Consider the following 25,155-nt stretch of genomic DNA (forward strand, 5'->3'; position numbering starts at 1 on the left):
TTTCTAGTGTTTATTTGAGAAATACCAATTGCCCCGTAAATTGCCAATTGCTACTTAGCTCTATGCTTATTAGTTCTAATTGTTGGTTTGGGGCTTATCCTAAAGTTGAAGTTATTTAGCCTGTTGCATAGGGTATAGCAATTTAGGACACTTTTGGGGTAGATTACCAAGAAAACCACCAGAAAATCTGTAGACTGCCTTAAGTGATACTTTTAGGACTTGGTATGGATGTCTGCTATATTTCTATAATGAAACTATGATGCCAAGTAAAATAGTTTAGAAACGTTGGACCTTCAAATACACAGAGAACCCCTATCTTACTCCAGTGACACGTTCAGGTAAATTGGACGGCTTGTAAAATAAAATGAGACAGTGATGGTTAAAAAGGGCACCAAATAACTAAAATAAACTAGTTTAATTGGTTCAAACACCTCATCAGGGATTGCATTTATGCTCATTCAGGGGGAGCATTCTTTTACCCCTGAATCGTGCCTGAGCATTTTCAATGGGTTGCTATCTTGCTCCATGCCTTGCTGTAGAGTTTGAAGAACTCAGATTTCGGCAGCTTCAGTGCTGCTGTCCCTCAGTTCTTCATTGTCCCATCTTACCTGATTTTGCTGATTTCACCCCATCCCAAATTTGTCTAGCATTTCGAAAACTACTAGTAACGTTACTTCTGTTCCAGATAGGCCTACTGAAGTTGTGACTGCCTGAAGTTGTGACTGCTGCAGTGCTGTAAGGAAGGTAAGCATTAGTTACTGATGACAGTGGTATAGCCTACTGTCTATCAGTAACTGCAAGCAAGATTTAGACTTAAAGGGGCAAAGGTGTTAAGCTGCTATGTAGGCTAAATGTGTTTGGGTAATTATTACATTTCAGGAACATAACATAACTAAATATTCAACCTATTTGACTTGGGATTATTTGTAATGATAATGAGTTGGGTATTTTTTCATTCATCGATTCCTGCTCCATCGTCTTGATTAGGCCTTCCTCATTTACCTCCAAGAACATCTTATGTTTCATCATTTAAAGTGTTTATCAGGGTTGTGGCAGTATTTTATAAGTAAGGTTTGCTTATTTGTGACCAACTGACATGATATAGTAGAAAAGTTAATAGTTAGTCAGTCGTGTGGTTTGTCAGATATCACTGTTTCTGATGTGTTTTCTCTCTGTATTATAGATGCCACGTCCCAGCAGACGGTCAAAGGCAGCCAAGCAAAGGGTGGCTGCCATGACGCTTGCGCCAGAGGCCAAGCAGATACCAAATTCCGACAACCAACCGACTTTACCAAACTCTTACCAAGCCTACCAAATTTGCCAAATTCTTTCCAAACTTGTGAAAACTCTCCAAAGAACTCACTGTCAACTAATATGAAAAACTCTCCAACAAAATCACTGTCAAATACTGTGAAAAAACAACCTGTTACAAGTGATGATTGTTTGTCTTTGACTAAACCTGTTGATTTTCCAGAGAGATCTGCGTTAATGGGATCCTTTCATCAAGGTCATCCACAGTTTGGAGATGCACAAAACAAGCAGTGTGGTGCCATCAGTCTGACTGCAGTTATGAGGATCAAGGCAAAAAGCGTGTTGACTTGGAATACTCAAGATTTAGATGATGTTTTGGTGAAAGGGACTTGCCTGTATAGATCAATGAGAGCTCAGGGTAAGATAAGAGATCATGTCAGAGGAAGAGGTTACATTGCTGTGTCTGAACTGCCAACAAGACATAGATTGTGGAATTCAGATTTCAGAATATACTTTTATGATTCTTTCACTGGATTTGTTCATGTTGAGGATTACGACCATGCTGTACGTGATGTTGCCATGCCATTTGATGTAGCATTACAACGAACACTGTTGAGTAACGATGCATGTCTCTTAACCATTTGTGCTAATACATGTGCTATTGTAAAAGAGGGAACATGGTTTGCACTTATTGATTCACACGCTAATAGAGATGTTAACAAGAAACGACACAAGTCAAGTATTGTTGCTTATTTTAGCTCTGCTGAATCTCTTTACAGATATGTTTTTGACTTTGCAAGCTCAGTTGGGGAAATAACACCACACTTTGAGATAACTGGAGTTGAAGCAGTCATGATGGATGTCAGTGCAGAGCTGCATGGAATTCCTAATGATGCAGGTACGTCTTCCAGTTACATGGTCAACACGGCAAGCTCTCCAAGCAGCAGCCCGCTGTACAGTGATGTTGTGAAAGGAAATGGTAAGGTGCACAAACAACAGGTAAAGTCAAATGCTGTAGTGTCAACTATTGGGAACGGCTCAAAAGATCCTGTGCAGACGAAATCTGCTGCCACTTCCGATGTATTCTCAAGCACAGCACTCTACAGTGACGTTTTGAAGCGAAAGCGTAAACCTATCAAGGTTTGTGATGATGGGTTTTGTATTGGTGTTGCAAAACAAAGTGATGACATGTCTGAAGTATATGCTGCTAGTTCTGACTTAAACGCAAAGCAACACAGTGCACAAAGTAAGACATACAGCCGGGACGACAATGTCATTCAACCTACATGTATTCTTGAAAAGCCTCTTAACGACTCTGTACCAGAGAGTAAACCTCAGCGTCAACCGAATAATTCATTCCGTCTTAGGAAACGAGCCAGAGATATCACTGCTAGAGAGATGGTGTCCTCAACAACAAAGACAGACATACCAACATTAACAACAACCCCCATTCAAACAAATCAGGCAACAGATGATGTCATTATTAGCGATGTAAGAGTTCAGGAACAACCTTTTAAACCTCTAACGCGTCAGGATCAGGATGTTTTGTGCGCACGTTTAAAACTTGCTAATGAAAACGTTCAGACTACTGTAGCAACAAACGTTGATGTCATGGGTTGTCCTTGTAAAATAAAAAGTATAAAGCCGGATGGAAACTGTTTCTATCGTAGCCTATCTTACAGCATATGTCAAAATGAAGAGAAGCATCTGAAAATTAGACGGGCTGTCGAGAAACACCTTAAACAGAACAGTTCCAAATTTGAATTGTATTTGAGAGATGAGTACACATCTGTACAGGACTACGTGACCAAGTCAAGAATGTATTACAGTGGTTCGTGGGCAACTGAGATGGACATTTTTGCTGCAGCTGACTTTTTGGAAACAACTATAATGACTTTAAATGGTGGAAGATGGAATGCGCACCGACCAACAACTACAGATCCACAGTCATGCACAGAAAATGGTATCTTCTTGAACCACACAGGCAACCATTATGAAGTTGTACAATGTGTTAAACAAAGAGGTGCACTAAATGTTTGTGCAGGAATGTGTCAGCCTGGAGAGATTGATCATTTGAAGACACGTTTAAGAAAAAGGAAATTGAACGACGGACAAAAGTCTGTCAAACAGGCCAAGCGTGAAAATGAGAAGAGAAGAAACACAACGTATAAAAAATATAAGCTGGATAATTATTTGACCAAGTATAGGACAAGTCGTGAATTTGAGAAACTAAGACGTGAATACTCTAAAAGTAAATATAGGAAGAATCTTGACTTTAAAGAAGGTGTACGAGAATACTCTAAAAGTAAATATAGGAAGAATCTTGACTTTAGAGAAGGTGTACGAGCATACTCTAAAAGTAAATACAGGACAAATCTTAGCTTTCAAGCAACTGTGCAAGCATTTGCTAAAACCAAATACCAGACGAACAGGGAATTTCAGTCTTTTCTCTGTGATTATGGTAGTAATAAATACAGAAGAAATATAATATTTCAAAATCAAATCAAACAGCATAACACAAAGAAGTACCAAGAAAATGAAAATATCCGTTCAAATAAAACTCAAAGAAGCTGTGAGGACTATGCAAGGTGGCAAAAGAGAAAAGAAAACCTTGATGTCGCCATTAGTCATTTCCGCCAACAAGTCAGCAGAGGTCCAGAGTATGTATGCTGTGTGTGTCACCGTTTACTTTTCCGAAAACAGGTTGTTGAGTGTAAAAGACCTTCCTATGAAAACAAAGGACAGAACATTGCTGCACTGGCTAACAGGTGTATAACATGAACATATTTGCATGCGTGTGATGTTGAATGTGAGCATGGAAACCATTTGTGTGACAATCCATCAAGCAAGTTGTGGATTTGCTATACATGCCATCGAAAAATACTTGGTGGAAAACTTCCAGACCAGAGCGTTGCCAACAACATGCATTTGGAGGAAATCCCAGTGGAACTCAAGTGTCTCAACTCTTTAGAGCAACATTTGATCGCACGTCATATTCCTTTCATGAAATTGCTGTGTTTGCCCCGTGGTCGCCAGAGAGCTTGTCATGGCCCATGTGTCTCTGTTCCTATCAATAACACAGATGTAACAAACATACTTCCAAGACATGAATGTGACGACAAAATGATAAGAGTAAAACTGAAGAGAAAATTGACATACAAAGGGCATTATGAGTATATGTATGTCCATACTGACCGTGTCAGAAATGCTCTGAAATATTTAATGACGCACAATAAATGGTATGATGATGTGAAGTTCAATGAAGACTGGATTAATACTTTGAATGAAACTGATGGTGCTGAGAAAGAGGCATATAACAAAGATGAAACCGTAGAAGAGAGTGATGAAGAGAATACTCCTGAAGAGCCACCAGAGGAAGATTTGACATATATTAAAGGACAGAATGGACTTTTGTCAGATACATCATTACAGCCGGTTGATCTTGGTTCAGAGATCATTGATCAGCATTTCCAGGACATACTAAATGTGGCACCAGGTGAAGGCAACAGTCCTGTTTGGTTGCTATCAGATCAAACCAATGAAGCAAAATGTTTCCCTGTCCTCTATCCTACTGGTGGGTCTACTTTACATACTAAAAGAGAGGAAAAAATAACCCTGTTACGTTACATGAATACACGCATACTCAATGCAGATGGTCGTTTCGCACAGAACATGGACTTCATTTTTTATGCACAGTACATATCAGAAGTGAATCAAGTTGTGTCTAGTGTTTCAGTCGCATTACGCAAAGGGGAAGGCAATTCTCTGAAAAAAATGACACAAGACATGCTAACAAACTCAGACTCACTACGTCGAATATTACATAATAACGAAGGATACAAGTTCTTAAGAGGAATTCGTGGCACACCTCCATTCTGGATGTCAGTACAGAAAGACCTTTTTGCCATGATTAGACAACTTTCCATACCCACTTTTTTTGCATCTTTTAGCTCTGCTGATTTGAGATGGCCTGAAATGCTGAAGTCTATCCTAAAGATAGAAGGAAAACAGTTAAATGTTAATGAACTTGACTGGTCTGAAAAATGACTTATACGACGCAATCCTGTCACAGCAGCAAGAATGTTTGATCACAGATGGCATTGTTTTCTGCGTGATGTAATCATGTCTCCAGCTGAACCCATTGGGAAAATCAAAGATTACTTTTACCGTGTTGAATTTCAACAACGTGGCTCACCACATGTCCACTGTCTTTTTTGGGTTGAGAATGCTCCAAAGATTGACAAAGAAAGTGATGCCGAAGAAGCACATTTTATAGATACATACATCACTTGTGAGACTCCACCTGAGACTGACACAGAGCTTAATGAGACTGTGAATTGTTTGCAGAAACACAGCACAAGACATTCCAAGACATGCCGTAAGAAAAACACAGTGTGCAGATTTAATTTCCCACGACCACCATCCAACCATACTTTTGTCACAAGAGGAGGTAACTCAGAGGACTTGAATGGTGAAGATGAAAATACAAGTGCAACTGGAATTATGAAGAAAGTCAAAACTGCGTTGACAAAGCCTGATATGAATTTTAATTCAACAGATGTATTTTTTGAGTCTATTGGAATTGATCAAGGTTTGTTTGAAAAAGCATACAACATATGTTCCAAAAAGAAGAGCGTTGTGCTAAAGCGAAGTCCAAAAGACATTTGGGTAAATCAGTACAACAAAGACTTATTGCGTGCATGGCAAGGCAATATGGATATCCAGTATGTCACAGATGCTTTTTCAGTAGTGGTCTATATACTGACGTATATCACAAAAGCAGAACAAGAAATGGGGCTGCTGTTACAGCGTGCACAAAATGAGGGAATGAATGGAAATCTTGATGCAAAAGCAGCATTCAAACAGCTGGGAAGCGTATATCTGCACAACAGAGAAGTTTCAGCCCAAGAGGCAGTGTATCGATTAACACATATGCACTTGAAAGAATGCTCTCGTCAAGTACAGTATATACCCATTGGGGAGAAAGAACCCTGTTAGGATGAGTTTGCCTTTGCACATACTCCAAAATAAATCTCAACATCAAGGGAGTGATGATGAAAACAGTCTTTGGATGACCAATGCAGTTGAGAGGTATAAGAACCGACCGAGGACAGCACAATTAGAAAGTCTATGCCTTGCCAGTTTTTGTTCTGAATATAGAGTACTCTCAAAGTCACAAGTTTCCACAGAAAAAGATTCAGATTACATTATCAAGCTAAACAACAACTGTGGATTTTTGAAGCAGAGGACCCGAACTGAACCTGCTGTTGTGAGGTATCCCAGATTTTCTCCCACAAAAAACCCAGAAAAGTACTTTCATTCGTTATTGCAACTTTTTTTGCCATATTATTATGACTGTCACCTTAAGCCGGCCCAGTTTGATACATACGAGGATTTCTACAAGAATGGTGCAGTGAAATGTGGCAGTGATATCCAAAGAGTGCAGTTAATTGTTGATTCTAACAAAGCTTTATTCGAAAAAGAAAGCGATGAAATCGATAAAGCAAAACAGTTGCTGGAAGACAACATTGACTTAGAAGATGCCTGGGCTCAAATATGTCCTGAAACTGAAAACGAGTGTCTTCATTGTTTAGAACTGATGAAAGATAAGGTCATGCCTGATGACGATGATGATGAGGACCTCATTCCAGATCTGACAGCACGCCCACAAACCACATGTACTCTTGAAACAAATCATGTGACAATGCCCAGAGAGGATGCACTGCGTTTACTACGGTCATTAAATGAGGAGCAGTCTGCAATATTCTATCATGTTCGTCAGTGGTGTTTAGATAAATTGCTTGGACAAAATCCTGAACCATTTCGATTATTTATTACAGGTGGAGCAGGAACAGGGAAAAGCCATTTAGTCAAAGCAATACATTATGAATCCTCTAGAATGTTATCTCAACTTGCTGAAAGTCCAGATGATGCCACTGTCATTTTAACAGCATCAACAGGTGTGGCTGCATATAACATTGGTGCGGCTGCATATAACATTGGTGCAACAACCATTCACAACACATTCTCCATCGGTGCCAATATCAGATTGCCATATCAACCTCTAAGTGATGATAAAGTCAATTCTCTACGAACCAAAATGGGCAACTTGCAAATTCTCATCATTGATGAAGTGTCCATGGTTGACCACCGCCTTCTGGCCTACGTTCATGGTAGACTGCGTCAAATCAAGCAGACTGGCGATTACTCTGTTTTTGGAAAAGTCTGCATTGTTGCTGTGGGTGATTTCTATCAATTGCCACCTGTAAAAGGCACTCCTCTCTTTGCTGATAACAACGGAGCCAACTTGTGGGAGAACAACTTTGAAGTTGCAGAACTAACCAAAGTAGTTAGACAACAAAATGCAGACTTTGCAGAAATGTTGAATCGCCTGAGAGTTCGTAAAAAGAATGAACCTCTAAGCAGCCATGATGTTTTCACATTAAAGCAGTGCGGAACTGGTGAAGAATGTAGTGACATTCACATATTTGCAACAAACGCAGAGGTTGATGAATATAACATCCAGAGACTGCAACAGACCTGCCCTGACGCAATCAGTATACTGGCACAAGATTTTGTCAGAAATCCTAAAACTGGAAGAATGGAACAGAAAGTGGGCTTTCACACAAACATTTTTAATTCCTGTTTGTCGGATTGTGTTTCATTGGGTATTGGAGCGAAAGTGATGTTGAAGAAGAACATCGATGTGTCCGATGGTCTTGTCAATGGAGCATTTGGAACAGTTGTCCACATCAGTAAACGTCAACAAGATGATGATTTACCCACAGCTATTCATGTAGAGTTTGATGACCCAAATGTTGGCAAGATTCAGAGATCAAAATCAAATGTGAGGTTTTCTGAACGTTCAACGCTAATTGAAGTAGAAGAGGATAAAGTCACAAATGCTGGTGGTATACGCCGTCAATTTCCACTCAGACTGGCGTGGGCATGCAAGTCCAAGGACTCACTGTTGAAAAAGCTGTTGTATCACTAAAAAAGATTTTTACTGCAGGGCAAGCATATGTTGCTTTGAGTCGTGTGAAAACTCTCAGTGGACTGATAATTGAGGACTTGAAAGAGTCAACCATATATTGCAATAACAAAATAGACATGGCAATGAAAACCTTGACTCAGTTTACATTTGAAAAGTCTGTTTTCTCTAATGTTAACTGTACATATACACTAGCACTTCACAATGTACAGAGTCTGAAAGCTCATTTTGAAGATATTCATTCCCATAAAACTCTAATGAAAGCTGATTGTATTTGCCTAACTGAAACATGGCTCATAGGCACTGAAGATTTACCAGAACTTCCAGGATTTCGCTTCAACCACAATCCAAGAGCAAACTGTTACGATGACACAGAGCCACTCTTTACAGAACTGAAACAACAACAAAGAGGTGGAGTTGGTATGTATTATTCCGACAAGATTGACATGAACGTTTTGATTCCAGAACAATACAATTTAGAATGTTTGTATTTTGCAAAACCTCATGTAAATGTGACAGGTGCTGTGTTGTACAGGCCTAGCTCTTATCAAATTGACGTGTTTCGACAACAGCTGTTAAAGGTTATCTGTGAACTTGAGAAGCATCCAGGGAAGAAAGTTATCATGGGAGACTTTAACGAGGATGTCTTTGTATCATCTACAATTCTAAAGTTAATGGAACAACATGGATACACTCAACATGTGCAAGCAGCCACAACTGAAAAGGGTACACTAATAGACCATGTATACATTAAAGGCACAGAAGATGTTATTGTTGAAGTTGTGCAGACGTACTACAGTTTTCATGAAGCAATACTAGTTTCCTTTATGTAAATGTTCTTAATTGATATTTAAGATTGTGACCATTTAAGATACAGCCCGTATGTGTTCTATATAAGACCATTTAGATATATGATTTATGTCAATTACCGTCCACGTACTCAGGTTTTGGGGTGGGGGTGGTTGCAAGGAGAGCATAACATTGGACGGCTCCTTGAAGGGGGTGAGATGGGTATATATAACAGACACTGGGAATTAAATTATGAATTCATTGAGGCAGTGCAAATATACTTTTTTTATACAACACATTGTTAAATTGTAGATAGATCTTCTGTTTAATTAAGAATGTTAAACTTAAAATAGAGTTGTAAGTGTACTTTCTTAATTTAATTTATTTTCCTAAACTTTATACTATTTGGTTTCCATGTGTATTTTAATGTTTTGTATTATCGAATTTGCTTGGTTGTATTTTATTTTTCACCAACATGTTGCTAAATATTACTGTTGAATTTGTGAAATCAACCATATAACTATGGATTGGAAATTATTTAATGCTTGCGTTTGGGCTACAAGAGATTTTAGATAATTTTAGAAAATAAAGGAATTCAGGAAACCTTTGACCTTCTGAACCACGAGAGCAGAGGGAGCACCAGTCATGATATCTCCAGAAAGACACAGTGAGTATATTTGGTTTAACAGACAATTTTCCCCCCCAATATGGGTATGCTAAATCTGATCAGCTAAATCATGTGCAAATCCGTATATACAGTATTATACATCCTTAGTTAATGGGTATGTTGATGTCTTTAACCCGAATTCTCACACATATAGGGAAGCAATTTTGCTAAGTTTACATCTCTCTTCTAATTCACAAGTTTGAATGACCGTACAATTTTCTCAACCGTACAATGACGCTTCTGGACATAATAATGAAGTCAACGTCATCTCTGTCAGCATTGAACAGCCAAAGCATTGTGCCAAGTAAACCACATTCTGAACATTTAGCCTCTACAGTAAATCTGGCAAGCTACAACTCTTCATAAACTACTTTCACCTAAGAGAAGGAGTAGAAAACAACTAAATACACTGGAATCAAAGAGTTTGCAATTGTTTCTATGTTTTTACTGTTAATCCCATCTCCAAAAAGAAGCAATCATGTGAAGGATAATTTTTTTTTAAATGTCAGTGAATGGCAAATGACTGATATGAGGGATCGTTTTGTGTAAGAAACCACTGCACTTGTAAAATGCCTATTTTGCATTGTCTTAATATAGGCAATGTTAAAACGTGTCTAAAAGGTGATCATGCTTTTCCATGCCTCAGTGATGGTAAGAATGTTCATGTAGGGCGGCTGTGTCTCAAAGGATAGAGAGGATCAACCACAAGGTTGGTGGTTTATTCCCGACTCCTCTTCAAGTGTCCTTGAGCAAGATGCTGACCCAAGTTGCTCCTGATGAGCTGGCATGGACATTTGCATTGTAGCTCCACCTGTGTGTGTGTGTGGCTTTTATGCCGCTATGGTATAAAATAGCCATATAAATGCAGTCAATTTACCATGTACATTTCTAACTTAGCTCAAGTAAGATGTATAAGATATATTTTTGTTCTATACCACTAACTGTGAATCTAACCTAGATTATTTAACCCATGACTAGATCATTTGCACTGTATCAATTATATAATATTGATAGGCTACTATATATAACACAAAAAGGCTATTGCATAGTGTGATATTTTACATATTCCGTATACTGTTATATCTTTTGGTCTGTTATTTTCTTTTTTGCACCTGCAATAAATACATTATTTAGAGTATAAATATTGTATTTTAGAGTTTCTCTTCCCTGGAACAGATTTCATGTTCCAACCGAGGGGGGCTGGCGCTATCTTGGTGTCTAGGGCTGCATCAAATACCCTTTTTTGCTCTGCTAAATTGCAGCACTAGTCCACACTTGACCGGTGGGGGACCTCATTCTAATATTACTGTAACTGTAATATTGTGTACTGTAACCGATGTTAGTTTCCTCAAGGATCACAATGACTCTTGCTTAGAGACTTGTTGCTCTTGTGGTTAGTGGTAACTGATTTAAATTTTTGTACTCGCTGTGATATATTGTTTTTATTATTGTTGCTTGCTTTTTTCCACAGGTACACTTGCACTTATAGCAGTTCATGTTGTTTAATTGTAACTTGTTTAACTACATGCTCTTATGGTTCTTCCCTTTGGCACTTATTTTGGTTGTTCACAATGTGTGCTTCATGTTTTGGCTACTCGCAATGTTTTGTGGCTATCTCGTTGTTATGATCAGTGACCTATGCACTTTGTAAAGCTCTCTCTTGGAAGTCGCTTTGGATAAAAGCGTCTGCTAAATGAATAAATGTAAATGTAACTGTTCGTTTCTCCTTGCATTCTCTAATTCCTGCTCTCCTTTCTCTGTCCCCCCTCCACACATCCCCTGTGGTGTAGGGGGTTTGAGCTGTCAGCACCTGCCTGGTCGTCGGTGGACATCGATCTGTGACAGTCTGCCATCTGTCATCAAGTGGACACCAGTCTCCCTAACGGACAACAGCAGAGTTGCTGCTTGCAGCTATATTTGGTGGCCAAGCCACGAAGCGGCGAAGCCACTTAAGTGTTTCTACATTTTCTTATTAGGATTCCTCCGTAAGGAGGAAACCTATTGTTATTGTTAGTTTTATTGGGTGTGCTTTGCCTTCGGCAAGGGCACAACCTTTGTTCTCTCACATATATATTATTTTTATTATTCTTTTTGCCCCCCTAAAACTCAGTCAATATTTGGCCTACATAGACAACCTAGGTGTCAAAAGTTTCGTCTTGGTAGCGATTGAGTTGCTTCTATTGGGATTTACGTTCTGTTGCATGGTTTAAGTTGAAATTAAGTTTTTGTGGCGAAAAGTGAAGCTAACGGTGGCTAACTTGCTAGCCAGAGTCAATGACGCTACTTACGTCACTAACGTCATGAAAACTCGCGTGACTACCTCTAGCAGAACATTAGTTTAGCAGCTTGTTAACTTCTGGGAGATAGCTAAGCTAACTGCTTTACTGCAAGGCAGCTGCAGAAACGCCACAAGCAAAGAGGCCAGGGTGATAACTATTTACTATTTCAGTGAAGCATTAGCATGACATTAGCCTCTGTTGCCCGGGCAACACATACCACAGTGGTCTATGATGCATCTGTTTTCAATCGTTAAAATAAACATTCCTCACAAATACATTTTCTTTGTAGGATTTATTATGACATTACATTACAAGTAAACGATTTGTTGGTGAAATTATCATTACCTGTGGTTTCAAACCAGTGTTGCTCATTGCAACGCTGTAGCCTATGCGAGACACACGACAAAAACATCTAACTTACACAGCTGTTTAGGAAGTCAAACGGCGACAGAACATGTTCGGCACTCCCTGTTACTTAAATCAAAAGTCTTTCAATAGGTGAAACTATCTGACTACTAACCTGAACTTCATTGCCACAGCCTAAACTTTGTCAATCTGTTCATGAAAATAATTAATTTCAGCCTAAACCGTACAACGGAACGTTTAATCGAATTCAACCAACGCAATCGCTACCAAGACGAACACAGCAGTAGTCTAGTACTGTACTGTAGTAGTACAATTTACCGGGGAAGCTTCTCCACACAGGGCTATATCGCACTTGGCGTTGTTACTGACAATGATCGCTACCAGTGAGCTTTTTATGAATGAGCGATTTTCCACTAAATAAATGTCAAGCTTATTTACGTTTTTGGGGGCATTTTTTCAGTTAGCAGATGGTAATGTTTGAATCGCGATTCCATCTTCTACTGCCGGTAACGTCGTAGAATAATCTTCAAAGGGGGTTCTTTATTAATGAATGAATGCAATATGAGTAGGCTAAATGCCTGAAAATATCACGAGAAGGGAAAACTTAAAAGGACGTTTAAGTCATAGAGATTAGGTCAATTTTTACACCGGTCTGCCAAATTTATTCGTTTTGATTCAGCTATGAGGCTGCCTCTTGCAGGGGAAATGAGAAGACATATTTCATTCTACACTTCACTCGTATTTTGAGTTGTAAATGAGCAGCAAAAAAAAGATGCTTTTAAATCTATGTAATCTTTACAAATAATAAGTAGGCCCTATGCATTTTTATATAAAATATACAGAAATATCAGTTGTAAAAATGTCATAACAGACCCCTGTGCAACCGACGCAAGCAAGCACACCCTACAATTTCCCCAGAAATTGTACCCTCTCTAGTTGGGTGTGCTTTGCCTTCGGCAAGGGCGCAACCTTTGTTCTCTCACATATATAAAACTCAGTCAATATTTGGCCTACATAGACAAAGTAGGTGTCAAAAGTTTCGTCTTGGTAGCGATTGAGTTGCTTCTATTGGAATTTACGTTCCGTTGCATGGTTTAGGCTGAAGTTAAGTTTTTGTGGTGAAAAGTGAAGCTAACGGTGGCTAATTTGCTAGTCACAGTCACTGACGTTACTAACGTCACTACGTCACTAACGTCACGAAAACACGCGTGACTACCTTTGGCAGAACATTCGTTTCGCATCTGTTAACTTGGGGGATAGCTAGGCTAACTATAGCTTTACTGCAAGGCAGCTGCAGAAACGCCACAAGCAAAGAGGCCAGGGTGATAACTATTTACTCATTTTACTTTGTGATATAACACACAATAGTCATGTGTAATGTACAGTATAAGCTGATATTATTAAGGAAGTACATCTACTTTCGGAAACAGTAGTCTACTATTTCACTGAAGTATTAGCATCATGACATTAGCCTGTGTTGCCCGGGCAACACATACTACAGTGGTCTATGATGTAGCGTTATCTGTTTTCAAACGTTAAAATAAACATTCCTCACATATACATTTTCGTTGTAGGATTTATTCTGACATTAGTAAACGATTTGTTGGTGAAATTACCATTACCTGTGGTCTCAAACCAGTGTAGCTCACTGCAACGCTGTAGCTTACGTGAGACACACTACAAAAACATCTACACTACACAGCTGTTTAGGAAGTCAAACGGCGACAGAACATGTTCGGCACTCCCCTTACTTTTATCAAAAGTCCATCTAACTACTAACCTGAACTTCATTGCCACAGCCTAAACGTTGTCAATCTGTTCATGAAAATAATTAATTTCATCTTAAACCGTACAACGGAACGTTCAATCCAATTCAACCAACGCAATCGCTACCAAGACGAACACAGCAGTAGTCTAGTACTGTGCCGTAGTAGTACAATTTACCGGGGCAGCTTCTCCACACAGGGCTATATCGCATTTTGCGTTGTTACTGACAATGATCGCTACCAGTGAGCTTTTTATGAATGAGCGATTTTCCACTAAATAAATGTCAAGCTTATTTACGTTTTTGGGGGCATTTTTTCCGTTAGCAGATGGTACTGTTTGAATCGCGATTCCATCTTCTACTGCCGGGCAACGTCGTAGAATAATCTTCAAAGGGGGTTCTTTATTAATGAATGAATGCAATGAGTAGGCTAAATGCCTGAAAATATCATGAGAAGGGAAAAACTTTAAATGACGTTTAAGTCATAGAGATTAGGTCAATTTTTACACCGGTCTGCCCAATTTATTCGTTTTGTTTCAACGATGAGGCTGCCTCTTGCAGGGGAAATGAGAAGACATCTATTTCATTCTACACTTCACTCGTATTTTCAGTTGTAAATGAGCAACAAAAAAAGATGCTTTTAAATCTATGTCATCTTTATAAATAATAAGTATGCATTTTTATATAAAATATACAGAAATATCAGTTGTAAAAATGTCATTAAACGGACCCCTGTGCAACCGACGCAAGCAAGCACACCCTACAATTTCCCCAGAAATTGTACCCTCTCTAGTTGGTATATGGTACCTCGGCTCCAATATGTTGAGGAAGTATTGGAAGCCCTTGTTGTCTATAACACTGTAGGGATGGATATCTCTACAAATAAAGAAGGCGATGGCTTCGGTTATTGTCTTAAAACGAGCAGAGCTGTTAGCCAGTGGGGCATGAAAAAAAGTTGCAATACTTTGCTCACCACTCTACTTCCTAGGGGTACCGGTGGAGCCACTGACTAGCCCTGAATCCGAGGGGGAGGCAGACGTCTCCACACAAATGCCATGTAGCCTCTTTAGGTGAGGCTACCTAAATTAGCCGTGCTGCCTGTGTAATTTAGCAGCACGACATATCTTGACAATTGCATGGGTCGTCGAATTGCTCATCTTTTTGGAAAATCCGAGTGTTGCCAAACCTTGGATTTATTGCAATTCGTAGGACCGTGTAACGCCTGGAACACACTGGCTGCGAAGCGCTGCGATTAGCTGCAAAGCGCCCGGAAGTGCCACCTTTTTTCCTTCGTTGCTCATGTTATCAAATTCGACAGGCCACACAGGCAAAGCGTGATTGCCTGCAACCTGCAGCAAATGTTTCGGCAGCTGGTCGAATTTTTTCGCGAGACGCTTGCGAAATCGACTGCAGGATGATAAAATACACCATATTAGTTTATATATTTGAATAAAAAAACATGTTATTAAGATTTTACGACATTAATTGTAGACTGCGGTGAACATTTTTAAAGTTGTAGACTTTATAATATTTTTTTTAATATTACTTTGGAGGCCTACGGACTTTACCAATAATCACCCTATATAAAACCCAATGTTGGTAACGAACGGCCGTTTCATGTGGTTTCCCTGATAAAAACGAATGAAAATAAATGGATTGATCTGTTGAGCCAGCATGCCCGTAGTTGTTTTGTTTGTTTAAGAGAAACGAGTTGTCACACGTTGCACACAACACACGTGTGCAGACATAGCCTACCGAGAGAGAAACCCCAAATAGATTTTGGAAATCAGCTGAGAAATTCAAGGAAATGGACGACATCAAATTAATTCTCGAACTTGAAAAGCACAGGGAGTTGTACGACCCCCAGCACCAATTACAACATAAAGAATAATCAAAGCTGGGATGCTGTTGGGGCGGCTGTTTTAATAACACGTTTCCTAAATCAGGCATGTAAACAGGTCAGGGGTAAAAAAGGTGAGAACGATACAGCGAACCCCCGCCCCTCTGGGGGGGTCCGGGGGCATGCTTCCCAGGAAGAAAATTTCTTAAATTTTAAAGTTAAACGCATCAATCTAGTGCACTTTGAGAGCAAAATTAACAGGCTAGATCAATGTAGAAAACCTCTCCCCACTCTGTTCCTGATTGGCTGTGAGGTTTAGGCATTAAGAGTGACGATTGGTTCCAGACAGAGCCATAGAAAAAGAGAGTTGCGACACGCTTTGATCTCGCCGACACGTGATCACGTGGTTCATGTAGCTCGCTGTAGTTCCAAAAAAACCCACTGCTGTCAACCGGTTTGAATGGTTTTCAATGAAGCTGGCCAACGGAAGTCGCTTTCTCAGGCAAATGATGAATGAAACAGGCTCGGTTAAAGAAATCCGATATTCTGGCTATCTTCAGCAGACTCGTATAAAGGCAGTCCTCCCTGACGTGTTTGGTGTAGAATGGAGTGAAATACAACATTGTGAACACTCACTGCCAGTGAAACACAGGAAAAAAGCTAGAGCTTTTTTGTCACGTGGTTCCGTTAGCTCCCTGTAGTTAAACAAAACCCCCACTGCTGTCAACCTGTTTGAATGGTTTTCGGCGGGACAGACAGCAGCACCATCTCGATTCACGGACATTTTCGGTATATTAACACATAATGTCAATTGGTTACTAGTGTGTTGTATCATGTATGTCTGATACTTTATTACTTTATTCTGAAGCAGAGCTAGAAATGGCTATGCTAGCTGTACCATACTGTACATACCAAACAGTGGCCTAATGAGGACTATATTGTTCCACTTAACGTTTAACCTTAGACGGTTGAAGTAAATGGGTCTTGTTAAACGTTTTTTTATTCATGACCTATGACCTGGCAACACTGGTTGTATCCATGTGTTGTTGCTAACGTGTGCTGACGTTGTGACGTTGGCACTGAGTACCCTTTGTTGACACAAGGCACTTTTTGCCACAAAAACTTAAGTTCAGCCTAAACCGTGCAACGGAACGTAAATAAAAATACAAGCAATTCAATCTCTACCAAGACAAAACTTTTGACACTGACGTTGTCTATGTAGTCCAAATATTGACAGATCCTTATAGGGCCAAAAATAATAACTAGAAAGGTACATTTCCTGAAGAAAATGTGTGTGTTTGCTAAATGCAGTTGAAACGATTTTGTTTTGATGGCTTGAATAATGAAGGTTTTACAAAGATTTTAAAAGAGGTATGTGCTTTAAAAACAAAATGGTGAGAAAAAGTATTAAAAGTAGGCCTATATCTGTCATTGTTATGCATTGCAATATTTTCTTACTGTTGAAAAAAAAGTATCTTATTTATTTTCATACAATTAAAAGGGTTAAAAGTATTAAAGAATGAAAGACTGAGAAACAGAAAAAGTTTGAAGTTAGAAATATAGTATATAATATATAATATAGAAGCAAATATAGTGATGAAGAGTATATTGCATACCAGTTATAAATATCATAGCAGACAAAAGTATGTCAGCAGTACGAAGGTAAAAAAAAGTGTTGCTTTGAAACCAAAATGGTGAGACAGTGTTAAAAGTATATCTGTCATTGTTATGCATTGCAATGTTTTCTTGCGGTTGAAAAAGGAGAAAAAAGAGTGATGAAAAGGGTATCTTATTTAATTTCATAAATGTTAAAGCATTATGTTAGAGCTCAATGCTCTTAACCCTTGTGCTGCCTTCGGGTCACATGACCCAAAGGTTCACAACGAACCATCATTGTGTTGCGACAACTTTACCCAATACAAAAACAAATCAATTTATTTTAACCTTCGCGATGTGGGGGGTCTGAGAAAGCCCAACGGTTAAAAGAAAATGCTTCACTTTGTTTTTGTACGCGGTAAAGTTGTCGCAATACGACAGTGGGTCACAATGACTGATGGGTCAGAATGACCCGAAGATAACACAAGGGTTAAGACAGTCAACCCCATCACCCTGTGTGACTCCCCAGTCAACACTGTGGAGTCCTTCCGCTTCCTGGGCACTATCCTCTCCCAGGACCTCAAGTGGGAACTGAACATCAGCTCCCTCACCAAGAAAGCACAACAGAGGATGTACTTCCGACAGCAGCTAAAGAAATTCAACTTGCCAAAGACAATGATGGTGCACTTCTACACACCCATCATTGAGTCCATCCTTACCTCCTCCATCACCATCTGGTACACATTTGCCACTGCCAAGGACAAGAGCAGACTGCAGCGTATCATCCGCACTGCTAAGAAGGTGATCGGCTACAATCTGCATACCCTCGAGGACCTGCACACCTCGAGGACCCTGAGTCGAGCAAGGAAGATTGTGGCCAACTCCTCCCACCCTGGACACACTCTGTTTCAGCCACTCCCCTCCGGCAGAAGGCTGCGGTCCATCAGGACCAAAACCTCAAGCCACACAAACAGTTTCTTCCCATCCATCCGCTGCTGGCCTCTTCAACAAGGCCAAGGACTCACACTGACTTGACCACTTATCACTTTATCTGCACAAGACACCTTGCCATATTGCGCCATGTTGCCCTATTTGTATTTGTACTATAGCTATTTTATATTTGATTGTATTCTTAATTTTTTTTACATTTTTAGCCCCTTAGTATTAGTTAGACTTGTACACTTCTTATTTAAGATTCTTATATGTTAAATGTGTGCACCTTCCTGCCACAGTAAATTCCTTGTCTGTGTGAACTTTCATGGCGAATAAAACCCATTCTGATTCTGAAAAGTATTAAAGATGGAAAGATGTAGAAACAGAAACAAGTTTGAACAGTGGAACAGTGAAGAGCGTTGGCCAATCGGATTGGTTCTTTGTTTCTTGTAACGTAGCAACCGTTGGTCATTGGCAACATTTCTAACCTAGAATCTAGGTTTCAGGTTCAAGATGGGGGAGAAACTAATCATATGTGCCTGCACACCCAGTCCTGTTCAGACACTTAATTTAAAGATGACATCAAAATAATAATCCATAGTGCAGGGTTGCTGATGTTGTTGTTGTTCCTGGTGAGTTTTTTATACTTTTAAATTCAATCTCGTCACATTACGTGACTTGGTTGTGCAATTGCAAAAGCTACTCTAACTCAGATTAAAATGCTGCTGCAAAAAAAGATGAATTATTGTGGGTAGTAGATAAGATCATGCTACATCCAGCCAGTGGATTATTTCTTGCATCCAGTGCCAGTCCTTCCTATAGGCGACATAGGCAGCTACCTAGGGTGGCATGAAGAGGGGGGCGGCATTTTCCGAAGTGCATCCATTAATGAACCCTCCTGCACTACCAGCAAAGGGCGCCAACCGCGCCACGTCATATGTATGTTGTGGTTGGGGGGGAGGCACCCCCGGGGGGGAGGGCGGCACCCCGATTTGTGCTCCCGGGGGAGACTAGTGGACACTACAGCGTAGTGGTTTGCTGCACAAACATGGAATGACCCACAGGACAAGCTCAGGCTTAATCGTATAAATAATGTCACATTATGTTTTAACCCTTGTGTTATCTTCGGGTCATTCTGACCCATCAGTCATTGTGACCCACCGTCGTATTGCGACAGATTTACCGCATACAAAGACAAAGTGAAGCATTTTCTTTTAACCGTTGGGCTGTCTCAGACCCCCCACATTGCAAAGGTTAAAATAAAATTATTTTAATTTGTTTTTGTATTGGGTAAAATTGGGTAAACACAACGATGGTTCGTTATGAACCTTTGGGTCATGTGACCCGAAGGCAGCACGAGGGTTAAAACACATAATTTTCTGTCCCTATCTCTCCACCTATTTGGGATGACCCTGTGGCTTGTACTGTACTATGTGTATTAGGGGTTCACCGATACCAGTATCAGTATTGGGCCCGATACCAAGTTCATGTACTTGTACTCGTAAAAATACCCCCGATATCAAAGACAGATACCTCAATGGTAATTATGCCCTTTGACGGTTATTGGACACTGAAATTTGGGCTTTAACCCTTGTGTTATCTTCGGGTCATTCTGACCCATCAGTGATTGTGACCCACCGTCGTATTGCAACAACTTTACCGCATACAAAAACAAAGTGAAGCATTTTCTTTTAACCGTTGGGCTGTCTCAGACCCCCCACATTGCGATGGTTAAAAGACAATTATTTTTATTTGTTTTTGTATTGGGTAAAATTGTGTAAACACAACGATGGTTCGTTATGAACCTTTGGGTCATGTGACCCGAAGGCAGCACAAGGGTTAAGTTTGTGATAAGCACATAAAATAATAATGTTTTCATTTGAGTAACAATAAAGAAGCTGTCCTACATTCATTAGGCTCACTGTGTTGTGCTTGGAAAACTGCAACATTTTAAAAATAAATCTAATGTATAGGTATCGGTAAATACCAGAAAAAAAATATTGGTACTCGTACTCTGCCCTTAAAAAATTGTATCGGTGCATCCCTAATGTGTACTATTGTTTCCTTGTTACTTGGTATAAACAGTACTACCCCTAACCCTAAAACCTTATGGAAGATATTTTTTTATCTCCTTTATTATTCCCAACAAACACATGTTCTATGGATTATAATAAAGACTAGATTGCACCCTTATCTGATTTTTTTTTTTCTTTAACATTGGAGCCCATCTAGGCATTTTCTTTCTAGCTGTCTATTTGCCTGTGTTTGCCAAGCTTAACAATTCACCCTTACAGAGACAGTAATGTTTGGCTGATAAGGTTTATGTTGTATTACTACAACCCCAATGTGAACAACATTAGTCTATTCTAATATATGTACTAAACATAACATGGTGTTAATAATGCAGTCAACCAAATAAATGCATTTTCAATACACAGCCTTAAACATTGCAGACTGCAACTTAAAGGCTATCAGTGCAGACGTTGGAGGGACATAGTGTCTATTCACCTCTACGTCATGCTGTCTATGACAAAAAAAATCGCTTTGAAAGAAGAGGACGCATGCACTTGCAGGAAGTCAAGCCAACAGCTGATACTATACATTTTCAGCACCATGGACAGGGTCATTCTGCATTGTGAGCGGTTAGCGACGCATATAAAAGGATTGAGCATTACCCTCTCTGCACAATCCCATAGCAGGATTACAGCTGCAGCATGAGCAATAGAATGGAGCACAAATCGGGCTCTCCAAATAGGAGAACTCAAAGAAACTATTTGCAGTACCATTTAACCCTTGTGTTATCTTCGGGTCATTCTGACCCATCAGTCATTGTGACCCACCGTCGTATTGCGACAGATTTACCGCATACAAAGACAAAGTGAAGCATTTTCTTTTAACCGTTGGGCTGTCTCAGACCCCCCACATTGCAAAGGTTAAAAGAAAATTATTTTAATTTGTTTTTGTATTGGGTAAAATTGGGTTAACACAACGATGGTTCGTTATGAACCTTTGGGTCATGTGACCCGAAGGCAGCACGAGGGTTAAGATCTGAAATCCTCTCTGCATCGCGGAAAACTTCAGTGACACCCATGCCCTCACCTCTGTATAGAGGCAATGCAGTGAATGATGACTTCGATTTGGGACCGGTGAGCCTGGATCTTGCTAACCCTTTTTCTGTGGTGTTACAGTTAACGAAAATGAACGAGAAAGAGCAACTGCATGGACTAAACGACCGCTTTGCTGGGTTCATAGAAAAGGTGCGTAATTTAGAGCACCAGAATCAATTACGAGAGAGGGAAATCGAGGACATCAGACAAAAGGCGCAATCCCCCTCTGTGGCACAAGAATTCGAAGTGGAGCTCAGGGACCTCAGAAATCTAGTTCAAGACATTACCCTTCAGAAGTGTCAGATCGAAATGGAACACGAGAACCTGGAGGAAGATTTTCAGATCTTGAAGAAGAAATATGACAAAGAGGCGTGTAAAAGATCCGATGCCGATAACAGCTATGTGGTGTTAAAAAGGGATGCGAATGACGCATACCTGGCAAAACTTCAGATGGAAAAGAAAGCTCAGTCTCCCGTAGACGAGATTACGTTCCTTAAAAAAAGACATGAGGTTGAGGTGTCAGAGACGGTCGCCCAGATCAATGAGGCTCAAGTAAAGGTGAAATCACACAACTCTGGAAAACCAGACCTTAGTGCGGCTCTCCGGGACATCGGGCACAGCTGGAAGGTCATGCCGTATCTGACATCCAGCAGGTAGACGAATGTTTCCGTGCTCAGTTTGTAAAATTGACCAAGGCGACTGAGAGCAACAGAGAAGCGCTGAAAGCCACAACACTCGAAATCCAGGAGAACAGAAGACGCCTGCAGGGAAATAACATTGAGTTGGACTGTGCGAAAGGCACAAAGGAAGGTTTGGAAAGGCAACTTCGTGAATTGGAGGAGCGCCACAACAAGGAAATGATTCATTATCAGGTCAACTTTTATTTTGAAGACACATCCATAACCAGCATGAATGTATTATTGTATATTAAACATAGTCACTTTATTTTAGAAAAGAAACATCTTAATCCAGCTATTTTCTTTTTTTCATCATAGGGCAGGTCTCAAAGAGAAAGGAGAGATTTGAAGACTAAAATCAAGCATGTTTCCTCAGAAGTAGGCATACTCAATCATATTTATATTGTGTTTACAGGATGCCATTAAACAGCTGGAAAATTAGCTTATTAATGCCAAGTTTGACATGTCTGGCCACCTTAGAGAATATCAGGACTTGCTAAATGTAAAGATGGCACTGGATGTTGAGATCCTGTCTTACGGGTAAACCACATCAACACTCTGGAAAAAGTTTGAGCACAATGTAATTTATAGCAGTTATGTTTTGTTCACATGCACATTGTTCATGTCAACCCCTCATGTAGGAAACTCCTGGAGGGTGAGGAGACCCGCTGTCATGGAAATTTTGGAATACAGTTATAATATGTGTGTTTTATATGAGGAATGTGTTTTAAGGGAAGTCTAAAAGTTTGTTAACCCTTGTGTTATCTTCGGGTCATTCTGACCCATCAGTCATTGTGACCCACCTTCGTATTGCGACAGATTTGCCGCATACAAAGACAAAGTGAAGCATATTCTTTTAACCGTTGGGCTGTCTCAGACCCCCCACATTGCAAAGGTTAAAAGAAAATTATTTTAATTTGTTTTTGTATTGGGTAAAATTGGGTAAACACAACGATGGTTCGTTATGAACCTTTGGGTCATGTGACCCGAAGGCAGCACGAGGGTTAAGAAGCTTAATACAGTGACAGTTGATTCAACCCATTTGGTAGAGATGCCATTTGCAGTTTTATAACTAGGAGACGTGAAGTCTAAGAGACGGGAAGTCTGGGTGACCTGAGAGAGTTCTTGTCACCTGGGGAGGATGAGACAGCTGGCCTGGAGACAATGTGGATTCAATTGTATTGTTAACTGATCAAACTGCTCTGACCCTTCCTGTAGACTTGTTTGAAGTTGCCCACACAAAGGACAATTGACCATTTGACTGATCAACTTCTGTGGCTTTAGTATCTACTGATTTGGGGAGAGATGCCAGATCAAAGGACTGTGGGACAAATGGTACAGAGATGTATTGTTTCAAACTGTCACTGAATTGAGTTAGCCAATCATAGACTTGGTTACATTGATGGATTGACCTTATAGAATGCCATTTGATCTAACGTTTATATAAGGTAGCGTTTATGATTGTTCTTCATCACTCTGGCGAACGACCTGTGGCTAGCACCTCCTTTGTTATGACTGATCACAAAGTACTTTGTTAAATCTTGATTTGTACAAGCTAAATAAATTTATTGTAACCGCCATCTCTTGACTATTCAAATTTACACAGTGCCACTAGAATTCTTCCATAACACCCGCCTGTCCACCATGTCAGGTACCCACATCTCTATGCCGTACATCTATCACCAGTCCCCAGTCTACACCTTACCATGCCTTTCCAGGCAAGGGGGCCAACTCGCAGGGCAGAGCCCCAGTACAAATTTGTTGAGGAAATCATAACCGAGACCACCAGGGAGGTTGCGATATCTGAGTTCGAAGAGTCTGGGTCAGAGGAGAACATTGGCGGAGAGGCAGGGGACCAAGGGGAGGGTGGCGAAGCGCAGATGGGGAGCAGTGATGGGAAGCAGGGGAAGCATGCAGATGAGGAGGAAAGTCCAGAAGAGGAGGTTGAGAAAGTGACTAAAGTTCAGAAGGTAGAAATATCATCACAGGATATGGAACATGCAAATCCAGACAGCTCTGGTGAGGGAGAGGAAAACAAGGAAGACACTTATACACCAAAACAAAAAGACAACACTGTCCCAGATGTAAAACGTCCAAGAGAAATCAGATCAGAGGTCATCATGAGCAACGGGGAAAAGGAGAAAGGTGACACAGCAGATGCTGAAAGTGAGAACAAATATGGATATGAAGATCCACTGAAGAAAAAAGAAACCCAACCACAGGTTCTTGTGAGTGATGACGACAAAGATATGCTCCAAGAGGACAGCAAGTCCACTAAGAGTAGGCTAACCAAGGAAACAACAGAGTCAACTGAGTATAAGAAAGCACAAGATTTCACAACCAAAACACCTGAAAATAAGGAAAAAGTCACAGAAATCCGCAAGAAAGTAGAAAGCCAGAAAAAAGAGACTGTTAGTAAGGGGATGGCATTGTCAGTAGATGACAGAACAGTAAGTGAAGCAAAGACATCTCCCAATTCAGATGAGAATGAATAGATCAGCAGTGAGAGTCAAGCTAAAACAGGTCTGATAGAATCTCAAGAGTTAGAGAAACAGGTAGTTGCAGCTGTGGAAAACAAAGACCTGAGCAAGGTGGTGCCAGACAGCACCAGAACTACAAAAATATTAAAGATTGTCAAAGAACCTGAAAAGGTGAGAGATCCTAAAGATGCATCTTCAAACACAAAGAAAGCAATTTAATCTGAACATAATGAGGTTTCTATATCCAAGACACCTGCAGAGAAGCAAGATTTCTCAGCCAAAGCGAAGACATATGATTGGAGTGCAAGAGAAGAGGAACAATCAGTGGAAAACACCCTTGCTGAGAGAATTGTAAAGAAGTGAAAGAGTTGACAAAAATATTCCAGGGTCAAGCTGTGACTTCCGAAGACAAAG

The 25,155-nt window shown here is 40.1% G+C and overlaps 1 pseudogene; it reads left to right on the forward strand.

Annotated features, from left to right (window-relative positions):
- The first annotated feature begins 2,106 nt into the window (after positions 1 to 2,106).
- LOC134022748 (neurofilament medium polypeptide-like) lies at positions 2,107 to 25,104 on the forward strand (annotated as a pseudogene).
- The last annotated feature ends 51 nt before the right edge of the window (positions 25,105 to 25,155 follow it).

Source organism: Osmerus eperlanus, chromosome 6 (assembly GCF_963692335.1).
Source record: "Osmerus eperlanus chromosome 6, fOsmEpe2.1, whole genome shotgun sequence".
NCBI lineage: Eukaryota > Metazoa > Chordata > Actinopteri > Osmeriformes > Osmeridae > Osmerus > Osmerus eperlanus.